Here is a 22091-nt window from a genome sequence, read left to right as displayed (position 1 = left end):
CTGCTTTTTGTTCACAAAGAAGCACTGCCATTTTCTACTGAATGTAATAAGGGCAGAAAATGCCCCTCCAAAAAAAAACATAAAACAAACTTTTTTTTTTACATATGCTGAGAGAGAATGTAGTGTTAAAAAAGATTTCCTTTTGTGATAAATCAAACTCTAATTCATGAATTTTTAAAATTATCCCTTTCTGCTGTGGACATGAATTTCTAAAGTGTGTGTGTATGTGTGTGTGTGTGTGTAGACATTAATTATTGACAGAGTTGGAGTAGAACAAGTCACGGCAAAATATTCCTTTTAATCATAATTTATATATCCACGTCTCCTTCCTCTTTCTAATCTTGTTTCCTTATTATTTCAATGGTTTCTACCTTTACTACTAATGCATGAATATGTCTTTGCCAAATCATCTTTTTACTTGAAACGAGAAAGCTGTGAAATACAAACACACTTTCAAGTTAATAATAATAAGCTAATATTTATTGAACACTTATCATGTAACAGGCACTCTAGTAGGGATTTCTCATTTTGGTCATGAATTCCCATCAAAATGGAAACACTAAATGAAAATACTTAAAAACAAAATAGAAGCAATACATTTATAAGCCATAGGCATACCCTGATAATTTCTTTTGTGCTTATATAAGCACAGCCCTCATTCTGTACTTGATCTTCAGTTACCACAGACAAATTAATCTTCCTCTTTACTTGCCTTCATTTTAGTCAGAGAGCATTAAGGAAATATTTAGTATTTCTGGGATACCATGCCAATCAGACATTCTTAGTGTATCAGTGCCCCATACACCTTCAGGGAAGTTGTGAATATTTACGAGAAATTAGACCTAGAAAAAAAGAAGACTTATTTACTCACCCTACTTGTTAACTATTTTAACTCTGAAAATGGGCAGTACTTTTTTTTATTTAGAGTTTTAAAATTTTCCAGTATAGTTAACATACAGTTATATACTAGTTTCAGGTGTATAATATAGTGACTCAGCAATTATATACATTTCTCAGTGCTCATCATGATAAATGTACTCTTAATCGCCATCACCTATTTCACCCATCCTCCCCCTGCCTCCCCTCTGGTAACCACCAGTCTGTCCACTATAGTTAAGAGTCTATTTTTTTTATTTGTCTCCTTTTTGTTGTTCATGTGTTTTGCTTCTTAAGTTCCACACCAAAGTGAAATTATATGGTATTTGCCTTTCTCTGACTTATTTCACTTAGCATTATATCTTCTAGATCCATCCATGTTGCTGCAAATGGTAAGATTTCATTTTTTTTTATGGCTGAGTAATATTCTATTATGTATAAATACCACTTCTTTATCCATTCATCTATGGATGGGACACTGGGGTTGCTGCCAAAGGTTGAATATTGGGAATAATGCTGCAGTCAACATAGGGGTACTTATATCTTTTCAAATTAGTGTTTTTGTATTCTTTGGATAAATACCAGGTGGACTTACTGGATCATAGAGTAATTCTTTTTTTGATTTTTTTGGAGGAAACTCCACACTGTTTTCCGTAGTAGCTACACCAGTTTGCTTTCCCACCAGCAGCTCATGAAGATTCCTTGTTCATCCACATCCTCACCAACACTTGTTGTTTCTTATATTTTTGATGTTAGCCATTCTGGCAGTTGTGAGGTGATACCTCATGGTAATATTGACTCTGATGATGAGTGATGTTGAGCATCTTTTCATGCATCAAAATAGGCAGTATTAAATTAGTACTTTGGTGTTTCGATCAGCCTAATGTAGCAAGTTCATTATTTTTAAGTTTTTGGTAGTAAACAATAGCAAAAGAAGAAACAGAGAGAGGCAAAAATGTCTTCTCAAGGGATTTGAGAAACTGAAATGATCTTACACTTCTGAGGCAAACTGATTTTACAGAGCTGGAAGTGTAACCCAGGGAGACTTGATAATCTGCTAAAGTCACAGAACCAGCTAGTCATGGGGGAGGCTAAAACTCATGTCTTCTCTCTCCTTTCTTCAAGAAAGAGTTGCATAGAATATCTTTTTCTAGAATTTCTCCTTTTCCTTTTGATTTCCTTATGCCAATTATTTTATTTATCTTTATTTTATTTTTGTAGCAACATGATATATTTTATTATTTTTTCTTCTACTTCAAATTTGTCTTGTTGGTTTCTCTATACCCTATTGCCTTTTGCCTTCTTTTCTTGATTTATAAACAGTTTTATTTTCCCTTCAGGTTTTCTTGGCTTGTAACGTTTTACTGATTTTGAATACCTTCTAGTTTTTATGTTTTCAGTCAGAGACTCTGGGAAGGGGTTAGAAATTTTGGGATGTTGAACATCAATTGTCCAACTCAAATTCAGCCAAAACAACAACCAAAAGCCAATAATGAAGAAAAATGTTGTTTAGCAAAATATGTTCATAGAAGTTTTGTATTTGCTCTTTTTTTGAGTGGTACAGCTGTTGCAGCTGAATCCTGTATGCTGAAATTTGGATGGTTTTCATTTTGGAAGATAGTGATAAATCTGGGAGTTGAATAGTTATTCCAATAAAAATGTTTTTTTTTTAAATATTACTTACATAGGAGAGAAAATAAATATAATATTATGGGTTATTATTGCTTTTAATTCACAATTTAGCAGTTAATTACAGCACAATCTTGTATTTATTCTCTGGCTATTTATGTTGGTTCTGTGTTTTGCGAGTGCCATAAGACCTTACTGTGCCCAGTTTATATGCTAATTTTAAGTTTTAAATGTACTGGTATTGTGTATATGCATTTAACAAAGACATGCATCTGCTCAAATAAACTCCATTTTCTGTCTTGTCTAAATCACTTGTCAGGATCAAGTTCAAATAAGAGGGCAGAGAATGACCCATATGCCCCCTTGACTGAAGAAGTAGAAAATGTTTCTATACACAAGAGCTGAGAAGTGGTAAGATTTCCTTTATCTTTCTCTTGTTTCCCCTTGGTGGTCTCTTCTCACCTTCACCAGCGACCAGCACACGTGAGGCCCGCAATGCAGCACAGGAAGGTAGAGATAGAAAAAGAAAGGAAAAAGGGAGGTTTGGGGGAGACCTCTTATGAGCACAGGTACCTCACATTTTAATACCCATCCTCATCACCATTAAATGTAATGGTTTGTTCAAGCTGCCTTGGGAACATTTCAAAAATACAAAAACATTTAAAAGGCATTTAAAAGCCCTTCAGCTGTGTATACATGTGTATTTAGTTATTTTGTTTGGCCCACAGAGGATTAAAGAAACCAAGGGAATGTTCGCTCATCCTATCCAACTTTGCCGTTTTGCAGCAAAGTGTCATTTTTGATCACTGGTTTAGTTAAACATGTGCACGGAGGACATAATTGTTGTTCAGGTTAATCTGAACAACATTTCCCCAAATTTCTGGCAGGATTCATGACCAGAACACAACATCCATGAAAAATTAGACTTGGCCCACAACATGTTCAGTACACAAAGGAATCCAGACAGTGAGTTTAGTAAAAATGAGGAAATGGCTCTAAAAGAAGTGTCACATATTCACCTCACGTTTGTATTCCTTTCAATGGCAGTTTTTATGAGAATTTCTTGTTTCCTATCTACCTGCCTTTAATATGTCTTCTTCCCTCTTAATTGTTCATTCAGGGATCCCTGGGTGGCGCAGCGGTTTGGCGCCTGCCTTTGGCCCAGGGCGCGATCCTGGAGACCCGGGATCGAATCCCACATCAGGCTCCCGGTGCATGGAGCCTGCTTCTCCCTCTGCCTATGTCTCTGCCTCTCTCTCTCTCTCTGTGTGTGTGTGACTATCATAAATAAAAAAAAAAAAAAAAAAAAATTAAAAAAAAAAAATTGTTCATTCAAATCTATACTACAACTGAGTTAAAGAACTCAGTATTGAAGAGCATCTACAGGACCCAGATGGAGTAATGGATTTTTAAAAGATAAAAAAAGAACAGTACATTGCCTACTACTCCAGTCCACATTGGTTTCTCCCTTCCTTGTTCTCTGTAATATTTTAATCTGTCCCACAATATCAGTCCTGATTATCTGCTCTATTATATTTATGCCAGTTCAAAAACAGAGTAGTAATAAAATCAAATAAGGTAAGTGTTCATGGTTATGCTTTGTAAACTATCAAGTAATGTGTAATGCATTTAAACTTATTTCATATATGACCTCTGGTTCTCAAATTATGTCATAATTATTTTTAAAATTCTATCTTATCTAGCACCATGCTGAACAAAAGGAGGGTCTATATTATTGACTCACTTAATAATCACTGTTGTATAGTTAAAATTTTTGGAAGTTATTCTCAACCATCGAAAAGCATACTGACTCAAGGCCAATATTCTTCAAAGTGGACTCCATTAAAGCCAGATATAGTTCTGAGAGAAATGTTTAATTTGAAAGGTAAGAGTTCAGGTTAAGTTTCCTTTATTCCTAAATACATGTTTCTTTTTTCCCTTCGAATATATCAGATTTTTCCATTTGAAAATGGTAGTTATTTCTACATTGGTACATAGGTTCTAGAGGACCAAAAGACTTTGATAAAAAGAAAGCAATTAAAAATGACCAATAATATCCTTGAACAGTAATCTCCTTAAAGACAGAGACTCTTGGATATTATTTTTGAATTGTTTTTAGCACATAGCAAATGATGTTATAGACACTTAATTAAGGTATGTTGGATAAATGAATAGAGTTCTAATAGTAGGGGGGGGGGTACATCTGTGACCAGCAGACCTTGGCTGTAACTATTGCTACCAGAGGAGAATTAACAGCATGAAAGGTATCTTATCATCAAATGAAAAATGGCATGAAATTCCCTTTTAATTTATGAGTCGGATGCCTGGGCTAATCACTGAGCATAAATTTGTCTATAATAAAAGGACACTTCCTATGAAAATGATTTGTTAACATTCATTTCATGATGGAGGTTTTATCGCACAATACCTAGGTTTGCTCTGATAAGGATATCCAGTTGGAATTGCTACCTTATTTATATGTTATCTTAATAATGGAAATGTGTCTAAGTTAATTGGGAAAGATAAAGCACATACAAAGTAAAGAATGAAGAAACATCAGTGATGGCAGGAAAAATCTGTAACCCGAGATAAAGGATTTCTTGATATTAAACCCAATAAAAGGAAATACACTATTGCGCAGCACTCCATCAGCTATCTTTCTATCTTCTCTGCTAAATCCAGCTCCTCCTCCTCCTCCCAAAGTTTCTACTCCTCCCCCAGCATTCTCTATTTATCCCATTTCTCACTGAAGCCGCCACTACAGTTTGAGTGAAGGCCATGTTTGCAGCTATATGCAGGAGATTTCTGTTTTCACATCCATTTTCATTTCAAATTTAAAAACAGAAAATCTGAGTCACTTTAAAGTTATTTAAAGTCATTTTAAAATAACTCTTTTACCCAACTTCCTTATTTTCTTCATCATTTCATCACCTACAGAGGAACTTCTTCTTTTATTTTCTATAGAAAATTCTCTCTGAAACATGTGTTTTTTCAAACATGTATGGGAAATTTGTAGGCAAAAGACACACTTACAAGGGTTCTCCTCCCTCACAGCAGTAAAGCTAACCAAAAGAACTAATAAACGAAAGAAAGAAAGAAAGAAAGAAAGAAAGAAAGAAAGAAAGAAAGAGGCAACAAAAATGATCTATATTGACCTTATAAAGTCTTAACCTCATGCTACAAACCCAACAATTATTATCATGACACAAGTTCAATCTAATGTATAGCTTCTCAACACAGTGCCGCAAGTGCCATTTCTGCAAGTGTTGCAGAAATTAAGGTGTTGCAGAAACAAGCAAACAAATATGAAAGCCTCCAATAATATCCACCAGCTAGGGAGGCATGGACTATACACATGAACAAACTGTGGAAAAGAACAGAAAATATTTTGTCTCGAGCCAATTCTTCCATGGCAGCTAAGTCAGAATTGAGAAGAAAAGCTCTAAGCTAAGCAGCTCCTTAGTCGGGTGGGCTAAGATCTAGAAGCGGGTCTGTTGTGAAACAAACATCAGACAACAAATGACCAGATACTCAAGGACCTAAAATCAGAAGCATAAAGTGCCAGTCCGGTGGCCTTTTTTATTCACGGGAGCAAGGGAACAAACCACTTCCCAGCAACACTGTATGTGCTATTGTGGTGCCAGATGGACTCTCAACCAGCCTGAGTTCCAGTGATTTTGAGAAAAACAGCAGGAGAAATTTCTCCTGCCTAAGTCTCCACCTTGCTTTCTTTGGTCCTCAGGAAAATGAATGATAATATGCCAACAGCACTCAGACCTCCATGTTGTTCATGAAGAGGAAAATCTGAAGGGAGTCAAGGAGATGTTTCTCACTCTATTTTAGGGAAAAGAGCAGAACATAGAGATCTGCCCCCAGTCAACAGTAAGGGACTTGTACGGGAGAAAGTATCATGTTGGTTCTGTTCATTATTCTTGGTCAATACCTCTGGCAGTACCTGGGATAGAAAGGGCTCAATAAGGATTTGATAAAAAAAAAAATTATTATTGCAGAAGGCTAAGAGTCTGGATGTTGAAATCAGATATGGTTAAGAGGCTGAGATCGGCAACTTTTTACCTTTGTGTCTGTAAACAAGTTATATGATGCTTTTTTATCTTTATAGATAAAATTCAGGTAATAATAACACCTATCTCACCGTGGGAATTAAAAGACATAATATACTTAAGGTGTTCAGCACATGACTCTGCTGCGTATTCTCCCTTTGGTCCCCCCCCCCCCCCCCCCCCCCCCCGCCAGTGTGGCTCTCTAGTAACCCTATTTTCTCCTCTTACCTCTTCAAGTCTAAGGTGTGGTAAGATTTTTCCACCGTTGTTGGTCTCTGTAAGGTCTACTTACATGAAAATGTCTTCAATCTTCTGAATTGGATTTTGTTTCCCGATAGTATTTTGAGTGATACAGAGTCTAGAAAAGAGCGATAATGAGAAAGGATGAACTTCTGGTGGTAGTGGTGGACGGAGTACTCTAAGTAATGGTCATGGCAGTAGTGACCAGAGTAGTACAGCAATAAGAATAATGGTAAATTCTACTGCTGAGGGCAGAGAGACAAAATATGACAGAAAATCTGTCACAGAAAATAAATATATAGTGCCTAAAATCAATATGATATTCCCTATGGCCAGAGACATGTTTTGATAATAAGAGTTTTGCACTATCAAGAAAATTAAAGGGGCGCCTGGGTGGCCCAGTGAATTAAGCACCAGACTCTTGACTTCTGTTCACGTCATGATATCAGGGTCATCGGATTGAGTCCTGTGTCAGGCTCCACACTAGGCATGGAACCTGCTTAAGATTCTCTCTCCTTCTCTCTCTGGCCCCTTCCCACCTCTCTTTAAAAAAAAAGAAAACATGAAATTTTTAAATACAAACAATCCAAAATTTTCATATAAAAGGTTAATTGATACACTAAAAATATCAGTACTGACAAAGAATGCAGAAAATCAATGTTGTTACAAAATATGAGAATACATTTTAAATCAGAACACCTAATTAGTAAGCTAAAAAATAAAATCAATAACAAAACTGAGAACTTAACTTTAAAAATTCTAAGGAAAAATTTTTTAAATGAGAATTGGAAAATAGATACTAGAATTGGAACACCTAGGTAGCTCAGTTGGTTAAGAATCCAACTCTTGATACCTGTTTGGGTCATGATCTCAGGGTCCTGAGATTGAGCCCCATGTCAGGCTCTCTGCTTAGTGAGGAGTCTGCTTCAATCCCTCTCCTTTTGTCCCTCTCCCTTACGTTCTTTCTCTCAAATAAATAAATAAAGCTTTAAAAATATGTATAAAAAAGATACTAGAATCCAATATATGGATAATTGCTTTCCTGAAAAACAGAACAGAAAAAAGTATTCAAAGAAATAAAAAGAATAAAGAATAAAAATAAGGGATGCCTGAGTGATTTAGCTGTTGAGCATCTGCCTTTGGCCCAGGGGGTGACCCTGGAGTTCCTGGATCGAGTCCCACATCAGATTCCCTGCATGGAGCCTGCTTCTCTCTCTATGTCTCTCTCTCTCTCTCTCTGTGTCTCATGAAGAAATAATTTTTTTTTAAAGAATGGGTTAAAATGGTAAATTAAAAAAATAAATAAATACTTTAATGAAATGGCATGATCTTTAATTCAGAAAGTCTCATTGCCCATGAAATAGAGAGAGAAAGAAAGAGATGAATCAGAGGCAGAGACAAAAGCAAGGTAGAAAAAGAGAGAGAGGTTATCCTAGTGAATTATTTATCTTCAGTTATTTAAAAAGATTATTCATAATTCAGGTAAACAAATAAGTTTACAACGGACTTCTCATTAGCAATTTTATTTATTTTTTATTTTTTTTAATTTTTATTTATTTATGATAGTCACAGAGAGAGAGAGAGGTGCAGAGACACAGGCAGAGGGAGAAGCAGGCTCCATGCACCGGGAGCCCGACGTGGGATTCGATCCCGGGTCTTCAGGATCGCGCCCTGGGCCAAAGGCAGGCGCCAAATCGCTGCGCCACCCAGGGATCCCTCTAGCAATTTTAAATAAAAGAAAGCAGTAGAACAATGCTGTTAACAAGTATTGAGTATAAATTTGAGCCAAGAATTAAATACTTAATCAAGTTTTTCATATGTCAAAGTTGAGGAAAATAGACTCAAACAATAATTCAAAAAGTCCGTATGTTTCTAGTCTAAAAAATGGTGTTTTCCATTTTTTTGAATAAAAAATTTGAAGGTGTATTCTAGCCACAGACACACACACACACAAAATGCATTAAAATAAAGAATTCACAAATGGTCAAGCTAAGGAACTAAGCAAATGAATACTGGCGAGTATAAGGTAATAAAATTGCTTTATTTTTTTTTAATCCTTCATGGTAAAAACCAATAAATATATCATTACTCTCAAGTTTATAAATGGAGATATGTATTTAAATTTTAAGTAAAGGCAACCACTAATGGAACATGCTAGAGTCTGTATCCTGCAGATGAGTAGGATAATGTGTGTGGATTTGGGGTAAGAGTTGAAGATGTTAATGACACACAGGGGTATGGAAAAACAAACCACAGATTATATAGCAAACCACAGAAAACAAAAATAAACAAAAATAAGATGGAGGATGGAAAACCAAATATAACTGCTTAGTAATAATTACAAATGCAATAGTCTTTTAAGAGAAAATGATTCTTATTCAAAGAACTAAAAATGATGTGCAATCCACAAAGAAGATACTGAAAATAAGTATTTCAGAAAGTTTGAAAATTTAAAAGAAAAAATGGTCCAAAGAAAATTAAACAGGAAACTAAGTAGGAAGAACGCTCAATTCAACAACTTGCTTATGATGTGCCTTGACGTAGTTTTCTTCATGTTTCTTCTTCCTGGGGTCCACTGAGCTTCTTGATTCTTGGCTTTGTGATTTTCATCAAATTTGGAGCTTTTTTTGGACATTATTTCATCAAATATTTTATTCTGTTCTCCCTTTTTTTTTTTTCCAGGACTAACAGCATGCATGTGTTAGACTGTATAAATATTGATTCACAGTTCACTGTAGTTCTAACTTTTGTTGTCTCTTTTCCTCTCCATTTCATCCTAGTAGTTTCTGTTTCCTTTTCTGCAAGGTCCTCCATCTTTTTTCCACAACATCTAATCTAGAATTGCAGAATCATTTCTCATCTCTAGAATTTTGATTTGGATATTTTTACATCCTTCATCTTCCCCTCATCATGTTCATGTTTTTCTCTACCCTCTTGAACACATGGAAAATTTTTAAAAAATATGTTTTAATGCTCTCATTTCATTTTATTATCTATGTCATTTTAGGATGTGTTCTATTGACTTCCCCCTCCTAATTATGGAGCATATTTTCTTGCCTCTTTGCATGCATATTAAGTTTTGACTGGATACTGGATATTGTTTCCTCTCTGTCTCCTATGCTGAATCTCACTCTTTTTTGGGGGTGAGGGCTTTTTTCTGGGGCTCAGTATGACTTGGAAACAATGGATCCTTTCAAATCTTGCTTTTAAGGTTTGTTAGAGCAAGTCCTGGACAGCCTTTGGTCTAGGACTTGTTTGGCCCCACCACTGAGGCAATGCTTTCATGATGAGGACTGACAAATGCTCTATGTATTAGGAGTCCTTTCCATTTGGCTAGTTGGGAGCACAAACTATATTTGGTCCCATTTGAGCTCTGGGGATTGTTCTGCTTATTCCTTTCCAGTGGCTCTTTCCTAAGTCTTGGGCTGCTGTCTTATACACAGGTGCATATCAACACTGAGCCAAAAACTTGAAGGGACCCTTCAAGCAAATCTCTCAGACTCTTTCTGTGCATCTTTCTCCTTCCTGGTTCTCTGCCATGAAAATTTTATTCATCTTGGCTTTTATAAACTGTAAACTCTTTCTTCACCACAGCAAGACTGCTGGGCTCAGAGTTGGTCTTCTTTCTGGTACAGTCCAGAAACTTGCTATAAGCTGGAGCACTCATAAGTCTAAAGTCACTTGTTTTCCTTCTCTTATAAATCACTATCCTGTGTTGTTTGTTGTTCAATGTCTGAAAACTATTGCTTCATTTTTGCATGGTTTTCTATGTGAACAATGTGGAAGACCAGTCCCCATCCCTGTTATTCCATCACGTACAGAAGCAGATGTCCTCATATTAAATTCAGACAAACTTGAATTCAAGACAGAAAGCATTACAATGGACACTTATTTTATTACCACTATAATCTGTATGAAAGTATATTTGTCTTATACTTTTTATACAGAATTAATTCTTTCAAACATCCCACTCATTTTGACTATCTACCATGTGCCAACACTTTTCTGTTATGGGCAATTTAAAAAGAGAGTCAATGTTCCTGCTCTCAAAAAGCTTCTAATGGAATGCAGAAAGATATTAATAAATAAACACTCCCAGATAAAATGATCAATAGTGAGTGTTGTAGAGAGAAGTAAAATAGGGTAATGTAATAAGTATCTATCAGATCCAGAGATTTTTGAGGCATTGCTAATTTCAGATAAGTTATGAATAACAAGAGGGAAACTGCCATGCACAGGACAGGAAGAGAAACATTCTGGAAAGTGGGAATAGTTACGCACCCTAATATGTAAGCTTGTCTTGCCTGAGGAAGAGACAGAAGGCCAGCGTGGGTGGCGGGTGCTGGGATAAGTCACTGAGAGAAAGGCTCAGGCCACACCTATATACTTTGTGAGCTGAGTCAAAGTGTAATTCACTCCAAGCAGCATTTAGATGGAAAGCTGTTGGGAGATTTTGAGCAGAGGAACAAGGAAGTTCATTCTGACTTCCATGTGAGATTCAGGAATGGAATCAGAAGATTACTTGAGGGTTGATTTCAGTAATCCATGCAAGATAGAACTGGCTTGGGCTAAAATAGTGTTAATAGGATGAGAAGTGGATGGATTTGAAATTTGTATGGAGGTAGACTTAATAAGACTTAGTATTGAATTGGATGAGGAAACTCTTTTAATTTTTGGTTGGAGTAACTGGGTTTGTGGTCTTACCATTTATTTTTAGAGAGAAGAGTGGAAGAAAATCAATTGGAGGATATAAGAAAAATAAGAACATAAAAAATAATGAGAAAAAGAGATACACACCAAAAGAACTTTAAGGCACTTACTGACCAAGAAAAAGGAGGAAAAATATATATAAAAAGAAAAACACACCAGGTTCTGAGTAATACAAATATGTATTTACACCATTTCAAAAGAGAATATATCTTTCAAAGACTCTTGAGATATTTATATAAATTATCTATACATTAGGCAGGAAGGGAAATGTCAACAAATCCTAACATATGGAAATAGTAGAGACCAATTTCATTGTAGTACAATAAAATTAGAAATAAACTAGGAAATTAAAATGAATAGCCAAATACTTGGAAATTTCAAAATATTTTCTAAATAATTCTTGTGTCAAAAAAGGAGCACAAAACCACAATGTAAAATATATATATATATTGTTAAAAATCTACAAAAAGAGTAAAATTTCAGTCCAGCCCCACTTATATTCATGTTAAGTATCCTAAACAAAATGTTGGCAATTAGAATCCAGGAAAACAGGGGTTCCTGGGTGACTCAGTCGGTTAAGCATCTGCCTTTGGCTCAGGTCATGATCCCGGGGTCCTGGGATTCAGCTCTACATTGGGCTCCTTGCTCAGTGGGGAGCCTGCTTCTCCCTCCCCCTCTTCCTGTTGCTCCCCCTGCTTGTGCTCTCTCTCTCTCTCTCTCTGTGTCAAATAAATAAAATCTTAAAAAAAAAATCCAAGAAAACATGGAAAGTCTTAGAAATTCATGATCACAAAGATTCTTTCCAAGAATCCTAGGCAATTTATTATTAGACAATTGTTATAATGAGCACGGGAGGAAATATTTTACCCAGTGATTTCCCAAGAAGTATTTGGTAAAACTATTTATTTCTGATTTTTAAAAAAAGATTATATGGGTTATAAGTCATACACACACTCATGGTATGTATTTTATACATAAAAGTCTGTGTTGGGCTTAACTGTGCATCAAGATGAGTAATTCTGGAAAATATCAAATAACTTAGGAATTTCTTCATTAAAAATGTCTTTCTTAACAATTCATAAAATGTAAAAAGCACATAGCTTTTGAGACACTGTATAAAAGAAACTTATTTAACTCTAATGGATCAACTAACAAATCTGAGACTTTTTTCTCAACACACCTATTAATACGCCCTGAAAGTTTTTTCATCATGATCAGTTTTGAATTTATGTACTAGAAAAGTTCCATTAAATTCAAAAGCACTACTGTCATGTTAGCCATTGCCATTAGATAATACAATAAAATACAATATCTTGATATAAAAAAGAGATAAGTGAAATTATCATTCTTGTAGGTAATATAATTATGGGGAATTTTCAAGAAAGCACTAAAAATTATGATGTAAAGTAAGAGTCTAGAAAGGTAGCCAGTAACAAAATTAATCTACAAAATTGTTTTCTTTATAAACAGTAATTAATTAGAAAATATAATACAAGTAAAGATATAATTTATAGTATTAAAAAACAAAATATTAAGTTATGTAAATAATATTAAACTTAGAAATATGTAGAGCTAGTTTGAGGAAAACTCTGAAACCACCAAGGACCATAAAAGAAGACTGAAAGAGAGTTCTTAGTCCTACAGTTAAATGCTAAATATTTTTTTAAAGATATATTTATTTTAGAGAGAGAGAGTATGTGAGTGGAGGGAGGGACAGAGAGAGAAAGAGAATCAGTGTTATGGAAACCTTAGTGAAATATACATTTGAAGGACGCCTGAATGGCTCAGTGATTGAGCATCTGCCTTTGGCTCAGAATGTGATCCCGGGGTCCTGGAATCCAGACCTGAGTTGGGCTCCCTGCATGGAGCCTGCTTCTCCCTCTGCCTGTGTCTCTGCCTCTCTCTGTGTGTCTCTCATGAATAAATAAATAAAATCTTGAAAAAATAAATAAAATGATTGCAGACTTTGGTGACCTGCTAATTTCTCAACATGAAGGCCTTTTCCATAATTATTTACCTTCTGTTCCACTTTAAAATTACGTTATATAAAGAAATAAAATAAAATAAAATTGTGTTATATAGACATACCTCTTTTCCCCTAAATTTAAATATTTCACAATGTTAGTAATTATAAGTTATCCAAAGTATTTGTAAAAACTCCAAAACAAAACAAAAACAATTCAAAGAAGTAATGAAAATCACTCTAAATTCCATAGTTCAGGGCAAAAAACTATTATTGAACCTGTTTCTTGACATTTTTCTTTTCATGGATATACACTCGAAATTTTATGTCAATGCACTGTTACATACTGTTTCTCTAACTTGCTTATTTTTTTATTTAACAATGTCAATAAAGATTTGCATCATCAGGGATCCCTGGGTGGCGCAGCGGTTTGGCGCCTGCCTTTGGCCCACGGCGCGATCCTGGAGACCCGGGATCGAATCCCACGTCGGGCTCCTGGTGCATGGAGCCTGCTTCTCCCTCTGCCTGTGTCTCTGCCTCTCTCTCTCTCTCTCTCTCTGTGACTATCATGAATAAATAAATAAAATCTTTAAAAAAAAAAAAGAAAAAAAGATTTGCATCATCAGTCTTAAGTAATGATCTCTCTTTTTAAATTGAAGTATAATTAACAGGGTTATATTAGTTTCAGGTGCAGAATATAGTAATTCAACAATTCTATGCATTCATTACTCAGTGTTTGTCACAAGTGTACTCTTAATCCACTTCACTGACTTCACCCATTTCATTTATACTCCTGTACCTATTTCAGTTGCTTTTCTTGATAAAACAGTTCCATTGTTTCTCCCTTTTTACCAAAGTGTTTCAGAATGTAGAGAAGGAAATCAGAATTCTTTGGTTGAAGATATCAGAATGCTGGTCGTCAAAACTGACAGAGCACAACAAAGTAAAAGCACACACTCTCTTCATTTATGAGCGTTGATGTAATGCAGGATTACTTCCTTAGTTTTATGTATAGTGGTCAGATCACCAGACTAAAAGATGTCTTTACATTTAGCAAATATTCTAAATGCTGTTAGAAAAGTTGCTTAAATGTATATTTCTCTCTCTCTCTCTTTTTTAAGATTTTATTTATTTATTCATGAGAGACGTACAGAGAGAGGCAGAGACACAGGCAGAGAGAGAAGCAGGCTCCCTGTGGGGAGCCTCATGTGGGACTCAATCCCAGGACCCTGGAATCTAGTGCCCCCACTAGATTGTAGGATTTTAAGAACAGAATAAGAAGAGATAGAAGAGATAAATTTGGAACTTAGACTATTTTTTACTTTTCTCCTATTCCATTACGTCGTTCATATTGCTTCAGTTTTCTCATCTCTTCTCTGCATTTTCTGCATTTTCTGCATTTCAATATTAATCTCCTCTCCTGTGGAATGATGTCTTGCTTCCTGTTTCCTTGCTCATATTGCACTAAATGATTTGCAGCACTCCCTCGCAAAGTGCAAGCATAGGCAATGTTTATGTAGATTAACAATGCACAAACTGGGGCACCTGGGTGGCTCATCAGTTAAGCACCTGACCCTTGATTTCGTGTCAGGTCATGATGTCAGGGTTGCAAAATCGAGCCACAGGTCCAGCTCTGCACTGGATGTGGAGACTACTTAAGATTCTCTCTCTCCTTCTCTAAAAAATAACAACAACAAAAAACAATCCACAAACAGGATGTTAGATAGAAATACCATGCATTGGAGCATGAAATATACTGATTTAAATGCTACTTTGCTGTTTTTTTTTTCTTCAAAACAGATCCTTACCTTTTTAACACTCTATGTTCTCCTTCTTGTTTCTGTCTAGTTCCCCAATTGCTTGCTATTTTTTCTATGGCCTGCAGACTTTCATCCAGCTCTTACACTGAGCCCAGCTCTTCTCATTCTTTCTTTCTGTTGCTGTTTCCTTCCTTTTTGCACCTGTGTGACATAATAAAACTGGAGACCTAGAGTTGTTCTGAGTAGAAAGGCTATTAGGTAAAATACAGTAGTTAATTTTTGTTTATAGTGAACACAGCACATCAAAAACGAACAACAAAGGATGAACTAAAGAAACAAGACCACACAGAGTCAATACCACTTCGTAAACAAATAGCATACACTGGAAATTTAACCAAGCAATAAATGAGTTGTGCTTATATTTTCAACCTTCTTTACCAATATTGATAGAAGAATTACCATTTTGTGGGGAGGCGAGGGGAGGGAATCTGTACAATACAGTAGTATAAACATGGGGCTGGGGGTTCTGAGGGTTGACCTCCTCCTCCTCCTGTACAGTCAGAAATCCTTGGGTAACTTTAGAGTCTCCCAAAACTTAACTACGAAGAGTTGTTGTTGACTGGAAGCCTTACTGATGACATAAACAGTTCATTAACACATATTTAACACATATTTTGTGTTACATGTACTATATACTATATTTCTACAATAAAGTAACCTACAGAAAAAATAGTGTTACTAAGAAAATCTTAAGGGAGGGTAGTGCCTGGGTGGCTCAGGTGGTTAAGCATCTACCTTTAGCTCAGGGCATGATCCTGGGGTCCCGGGATTGAGTCCAATATCCGGCTCCCTCCTCACTGTGGAGCCTGCTTCTCCCTCTTTCTCTCCCTCCCCACTGCCTGTGCTCTCTCTCTCTCAAATTAACAAATAAACAAATCTTTTTTTTTTTTTTTTTAAAGAAAGTAATGGGGGAGAAAATACATTTACATAATGGTGCAGTACTTATTGAAAAAAAAAAACAACAACAACAACCTAGAAACCGTGTATAAGTGGACCCAAGGAGTTCAAACCCACAACATTCAGGGTCAACTGTAATTAGTTCTTATTTATAGTAAATCTTAATACATTGTCTCCCCCCTTAATTCCTCCCAAGTCCTGTTGATTCTCTTCCCTTAGGTGATGCCTTGAAGCATTTTGCTTCCTTCTGTCTCCCATCACCGGGTCTATAGCAGAAGCCACCCAAAGGCCTTCCTCATCTTTCATCTGGATCCCCTGCAAAATCCATTCTACACACAGTAGTCAGTTACTTTAAAGAATATATGAGCATAGTAATCCTCACGTTAAAACCCTTAAATGACCTCCAATGCTACTTAGACAAAAATTAAAGTTGCTAAATTTAAAAATGAAAGTAGTTAACAGTGTTAACATGTCGTATGGGCTCCTGCATGACCTGGCCTGGGCCAGCTCCCATGCCTTCCTCTCAACATTGTGTGCTTCACTCACCGACCTCCAGACTCACTGGCCAACTCCTTGGTACCTCAAGGCCCACATGTTAGCTAATCTCTCTCTGTGATTCTTTTCTTCTCACTTTTCACTGGCCAACACTCATCCCTTAAGTCTTTGTTTCCTTGGGAAGGCCTTCCCTTACACCTGCGGCAGATATTGCGGTTCTCTCGTTCATCACCCCTTCCAACTTTTCTTTTGGTGCAGCCTCCTCACCACATTACTCATATCACTTTGCTGCCTGAATTTTGACTGTGATTTATGTTTACCAAATAGAAGCTCTCATGGAAGGCTTGAATTCAGAACTGAGTTGACTGGGGAGGAAATTAGGGTTTGAGGTATTTATTTTTATGAAGCAGATCTTAGTCCTGGGGATATAGTTCTGGGGTCAGCTGCAAGAATATCAGCTCTCTGATTCTGGCAGAAATAATAGCTCCTTTCATGGTCCCCATGTGTGATGTGGCTTTGCGGACCGTTCATGGCAGCTCGTTGTAGGGTCTTGTAGCTGAACTCACTTATTTTGAAAACTATTTAACATCTGCAATGAATACCTTTGTGTTTAAGCTGCCTAACACAGGTTTTGCTATCTATGGTTGGACCTTGACTGATACATGGTCCTTCCTTAATCTAAATCAGACCTCTCTGTTGTACTCTTTTATTATTTTTTTAAAAGATTTTATTTATTTATTCATGAGAGACACACAGAGAGAGAGAGAGAGAGAGAGAGAGAGGCAGAGACCCAAGCAGAGGGAGAAGCAGGCCCCACGCAGGGAGCCCGACGTGGGATTCGATCCCGGGACTCCAGGATCAGGCCCTGGGCTGAAGGCGGCGCTAAACCGCTGAGCCACCCGAGCTGCCCTCTTTTTTATTATATTTGACATTGTTTTAGAGTACTTGTTCTAATTTTTAATTACATATTTACTCTAATGTTGGTCTGTCTCAATTGTTAGATTCCCAACTTCACGAGAACATAGTAGTTGCTTGACACATAATTGTTGAAGAAATTAACAAAGCAAAAATATATTAAGATTTTTCTTTGCTTACTGCTTGACTACCTGCTTTCCTGAGATTTTAGAACTGTAGATATATTAGTTGTTTGGATGTAACTACTATTGGTGATTGTCCTTATTATTCATTCTGCATCCATCCAAAGTCATCTCGTATTATTTTCACCATGGCAATCCAAACTCCACTAGCAATTCCTTCTTGGATCTGATCTCATTACGACTGGGGTTAAGCTAAGTTTCCCTAACATCCGCTCTTAAATATATAAGAATGCACGTTGCAGAGAAAGTTTGCAAATAGTTCAGCACAAGAAATATGAAATTTGGACAATGAGATGAAGGTATTCCTGCTATACAAAAATCTTTGGGTTTTTGATATCCAACAAGAAGAAGGGAAAAAAAAAAGTTTAGTGACAGGAAAAGAGCAGAATTATCATTGAAACATGTTTTCCTCAGTTGTATCATGTATCTTTCATATCAGACAAATTTGCACAGATGTTTTATGTTAAAGGATGAGACATATTTAGATTTAGAAAATCATCCACTATTCTATATCTCATACAAAGAAGATCAGTGTGTAGGTAGGCAAGTTGAAACAAAAGGAAATAAGGCAGCTAAAGTATGCGAAGAATGAGCTAGCGGACTCAGGCTTACCTTTCATGACTGGCACTTAGTGTTCCCATATGCAGATCTAAGTCATCTTTTGTGACCTTTGAAGAGAGCAAGCCTGCTCCTCTCCCTGGACTCCTTCTATCAGCAAATGAAATTATTCACCTAGGAACCCGGACATTAATCTAGATTCTTCTTTTTCTCATGGATTCATTCATTTCATCCCAATTTGATCAATAACCACATTTTTAAAAATTTCCCTTTTCTTAATCTTTTTTTGCTCTACTTTATCAGTATTATTAAAAACAGATTCCTAATTGGTTTTCCATCACTTCAATTTAGAATGATATGTCTAAAATCAAAATATTATCACATTACTCCCTGCTTAAAATCCTTTAGTCGCCTCCCTTTTCAGTCAGGCAAGACACTTTATGGCCCCTTCTCATGCTTTACCACTCCCCGCCCCCATGCCCTCTTCCTACTGTCTTCACTGAAATACTTTAAATTCCCAGAATGCACTGGATCCTCTCCCTAGTCCCTATCCCCCAGGCTTTTGCACATGCTGCTCCACATCCCAGATACCCACTTTCCATATTTTTGCTTGGCTGACTCCAACTCATTTTACAGGATTCAGTTTATTTATTTATTTTTAAAGATTTATTTATTTATTTATTTATTTATTTATTTATTTATTTATTTGAGAGAGAGAGAGAGAGAGCATGGGGGTGGGGAGAAGGAAAGAATCTCAAGCAGATTCCCCCTGAGAATGAAGCCCCATGTGGGGCTCCATTGCATGACCTTGAGATCATGACCTGAGCCAAAATCAAGAGTCAGATGCTCAACTGACTGAGCCATCTAGGCACCCTCAGGATTCAGTGTAGACTTTACTTCTTTAAGAACCTTTCCCAAATCTTTGTGCCTGGTTTACATTCGAACCTCATACTTCTCTAATAATTCTATCCTCATCATAATTTATCATCTTTCTGAATTTGCCTCTTTACTTGTCTACTTTTCCATAAGGATTAGGCTTGGGCTAATATTTAAAAAATAGTAACAGTGATTTAAACAAGTTGGAGGCTTATTTTTATCTATGTAAAGGAAATTCATAAATGGACAGTCTTGGGCTGGTGTGTGATAACTTCAAGGTCATCAGGTTTCTGGCCCCCTTACATCTTTCTGAACTGACATAGCACATGGTTTCCATCCCTAAGTTGCCACATGTCCAGGAGAACTCCAGCAGTTACATCTGCCTATTAGACAGCAGGAAGGAAGAGAACATAATGGATAAAAGATGAATTTAGGCTGTTTAGCTTCCTTCTACAGCACTTTCCTGGAACTCTCACATAATAACTTCACTTACTTTTTATTGGCTACCCCTAGCTACAGGGGTGACCAGGAAATGTCATCTTTTAAGAGGGCACATTGATGCTTGCTTTTACATTGTAAAGAAGAAGGTAAGGAGAGATACTGAGTAGATGGCCAGCAGTCTTTGCTACCCTGGGCTATTTCCTCTTCAAGGACAGGGACTGTCTCGTATCAACCTCAAGCCTGAGCACCACACCGCACTCTGGGTAGATGTTCAATAAGTATTTGCTGAGCCAAATACATAAGCAGTTTAGAAGTAGGTAGTATAATATTGGGCACACTAACAGACTGGATTTGTTACAGACTAGATCTCCAAAGTTTGTTTTTTGAGCTTTGTAATTACTTTTTATTTTCTAAGTACAATCTTATCCAGAATCCAATATGAAGCAATAAAAGTAGAATGCGTGGGCTGGAGTCAAGCAGCCTTTCCCTTCTAGATTCCCCAAGAAGAGCCCTGCACTATCTTTTTGGTAGTTCGGGGCTCCAGAGATCACAATTTGAAAGCGATTGGACCCAGGATCCCACTAGCACAGGAATCTCTGAATTCCTGTGATATATGATATGATATGTTACTATCATGTCATTAGGAAATAATCACCCCAGATTGTTATCAATAAAAATCAAACCAACTCTTTTGTCCTTGACAATGATGTCACCCATTCTTGGAAAACTGAAATGCTGTATGAAAATGCTGAAGTAAGGAAAAGTGGAATTATAATGGCAAATGCAAAACAGAACTCGGTGGTTTATTTATATGGATGGAATACTGAAAAGCAAACATAGAATCCATTTTAATTTCAAGTGTGCCTGTCCCCAAGATGTAGTTCATACTCTAGTCCATCCATAAAGTTTTCATGGATATTCCCTGACCATCCACTTTTAAACTAGATGTAGAATTTGGGTGGAACTTACTTGTTAAATGCAGGTCATGGAGCCAAAGGGAGACATAGTACAGAACACTGAGGAGTAAAACTGGGATGGGGAAATCAAGTAGACAATGGAGCCCAATCATTCTTCAGATGGTCAGAGAGGTAAAAATCAGCAAGAAGTTAAATACTAGCACAAAGCCAATGATTTCGAAAGGTAAGAAAGAGAACACAAAGCAATTGTAATACAGGGGCTTTTCACAGGCTACTTGTGACCACCGTTGTAACAGCTACAATTTATTTTAACTCTAACATGTGCTAGTATCTTGATGTAAATTTTACATGTTATTCTTTGTCCTCATACCAACTTTGAGGGAATGCTATTATTATCCCCATTTTTATCAACAAAGAAACTGTGGCTTAATAAAGATAAATAAATTCTTCATATCCTTTGTGGGAAAGAAGGAGCTATGAAACTGTAGTTCAGTACATCTTATTCCAGTGCTACTCTATGTTCTTTCCAACATCAAGATGTTGCTGTGATTGCTGAATTATAGTGCTTTCCGTTAGGATCTTCTCTTTCGTCAGTTTGGCTAATGGCTCTTCAGAGAGGTGCTTAAGACTGCTTCTGTAAATACAGCCTTTAGAGTGAGGACTGCAAAGCTTGGTATTTAATGGTAATTATTTCTATTTACTCTCACCTTATGAACTCAGAAGTCTGCACAAACATTGACTCACAAATGGTGAGGTAAGGGGTGCTAAACAATATTGGTATTTATTATTTTCATAGTACAGTCTATCTCCTTCCTTGATCATCTCCAAAATATGCCATTGCATTCCTATTGTAAAAATTTCCTTCCATTGCTCAGAATGGGCGCTGTCTCAGTGGGCAAAAGGACTTTCTGCTGGGACTCCCTATAGGGGATTAAATTATGAATTTAAATAGTGGTTAATCGAGGAAACAAGATGCTACAGTAGTCCTTCCCCCTGCTCCCGCCCCTCTCCTCGCTTCACTCATATAGTAACTTTTCTCATCTTACATTTTCCTGTTTTCCTCATACTCTGGATCTCCACCTCCATCCATCACTGGAAACCAGGTTGAACTCAGCAGTGATTAAATCTCTGAACCATCTCATCTCAGCTAATTCATTGGTTGCTGATTGACTGAAAGGCCAGCTTTTCCCTTTTAGACTATTTCTGTAAAGTTCACCAGTGAATCATGCATCATCAAATGGCCATTGAGTCTCCTTGACAAAGAGATAGATGTTACCAATGTAGAAGCAATTGTGCTGCTTTTTCCTGGAGAAGTTGTTAGAAAGTTGTACAAAGCTTTCCACAGCTACACAGGAGTGCTACTAGAGTGGTTCAAGGTTCTAATTTATCAATTTTCTGAAATATTATTCTGGTTTGACCTCCCTCCCAGAGGAAGAATGCCTTGGGCTCTTTCTTCCCAGATGAGCACCTTTCCCAGCCTTCTGGGCTCTGAGGCCTTCAAGAGCAAGATG

The 22091-nt window shown here is 36.7% G+C and overlaps 1 long non-coding RNA gene across 5 annotated transcripts in view; it reads right to left on the bottom strand.

The window, feature by feature from the left end:
* Window positions 1–2422: 2422 nt before the first annotated feature.
* Window positions 2423–22091, bottom strand: part of LOC106557600 — a 75385-nt gene continuing 55716 nt past the window's right edge. For 4 of the 5 annotated variants that reach the window (XR_005377234.1, XR_005377238.1, XR_005377236.1 and 1 more), the window contains 3 exons: window positions 15288–15440; window positions 6795–6924; window positions 6076–6460 (listed from right to left, as the gene is read on the bottom strand). This is a non-coding gene — a long non-coding RNA (uncharacterized LOC106557600). Of the gene's footprint in view, window positions 2968–6075; window positions 6461–6794; window positions 6925–15287; window positions 15441–22091 lie in introns of those variants that run through there. The other variant, XR_005377235.1, reaches the window with a different exon arrangement.

The sequence above is a fragment of the Canis lupus genome, chromosome 23 (assembly GCF_011100685.1).
Source record: "Canis lupus familiaris isolate Mischka breed German Shepherd chromosome 23, alternate assembly UU_Cfam_GSD_1.0, whole genome shotgun sequence".
Lineage (NCBI taxonomy): Eukaryota > Metazoa > Chordata > Mammalia > Carnivora > Canidae > Canis > Canis lupus.
The sequence above is the reverse complement of the archived record's forward strand: the minus strand, read 5'-3'. Positions and strand labels throughout refer to the sequence as shown.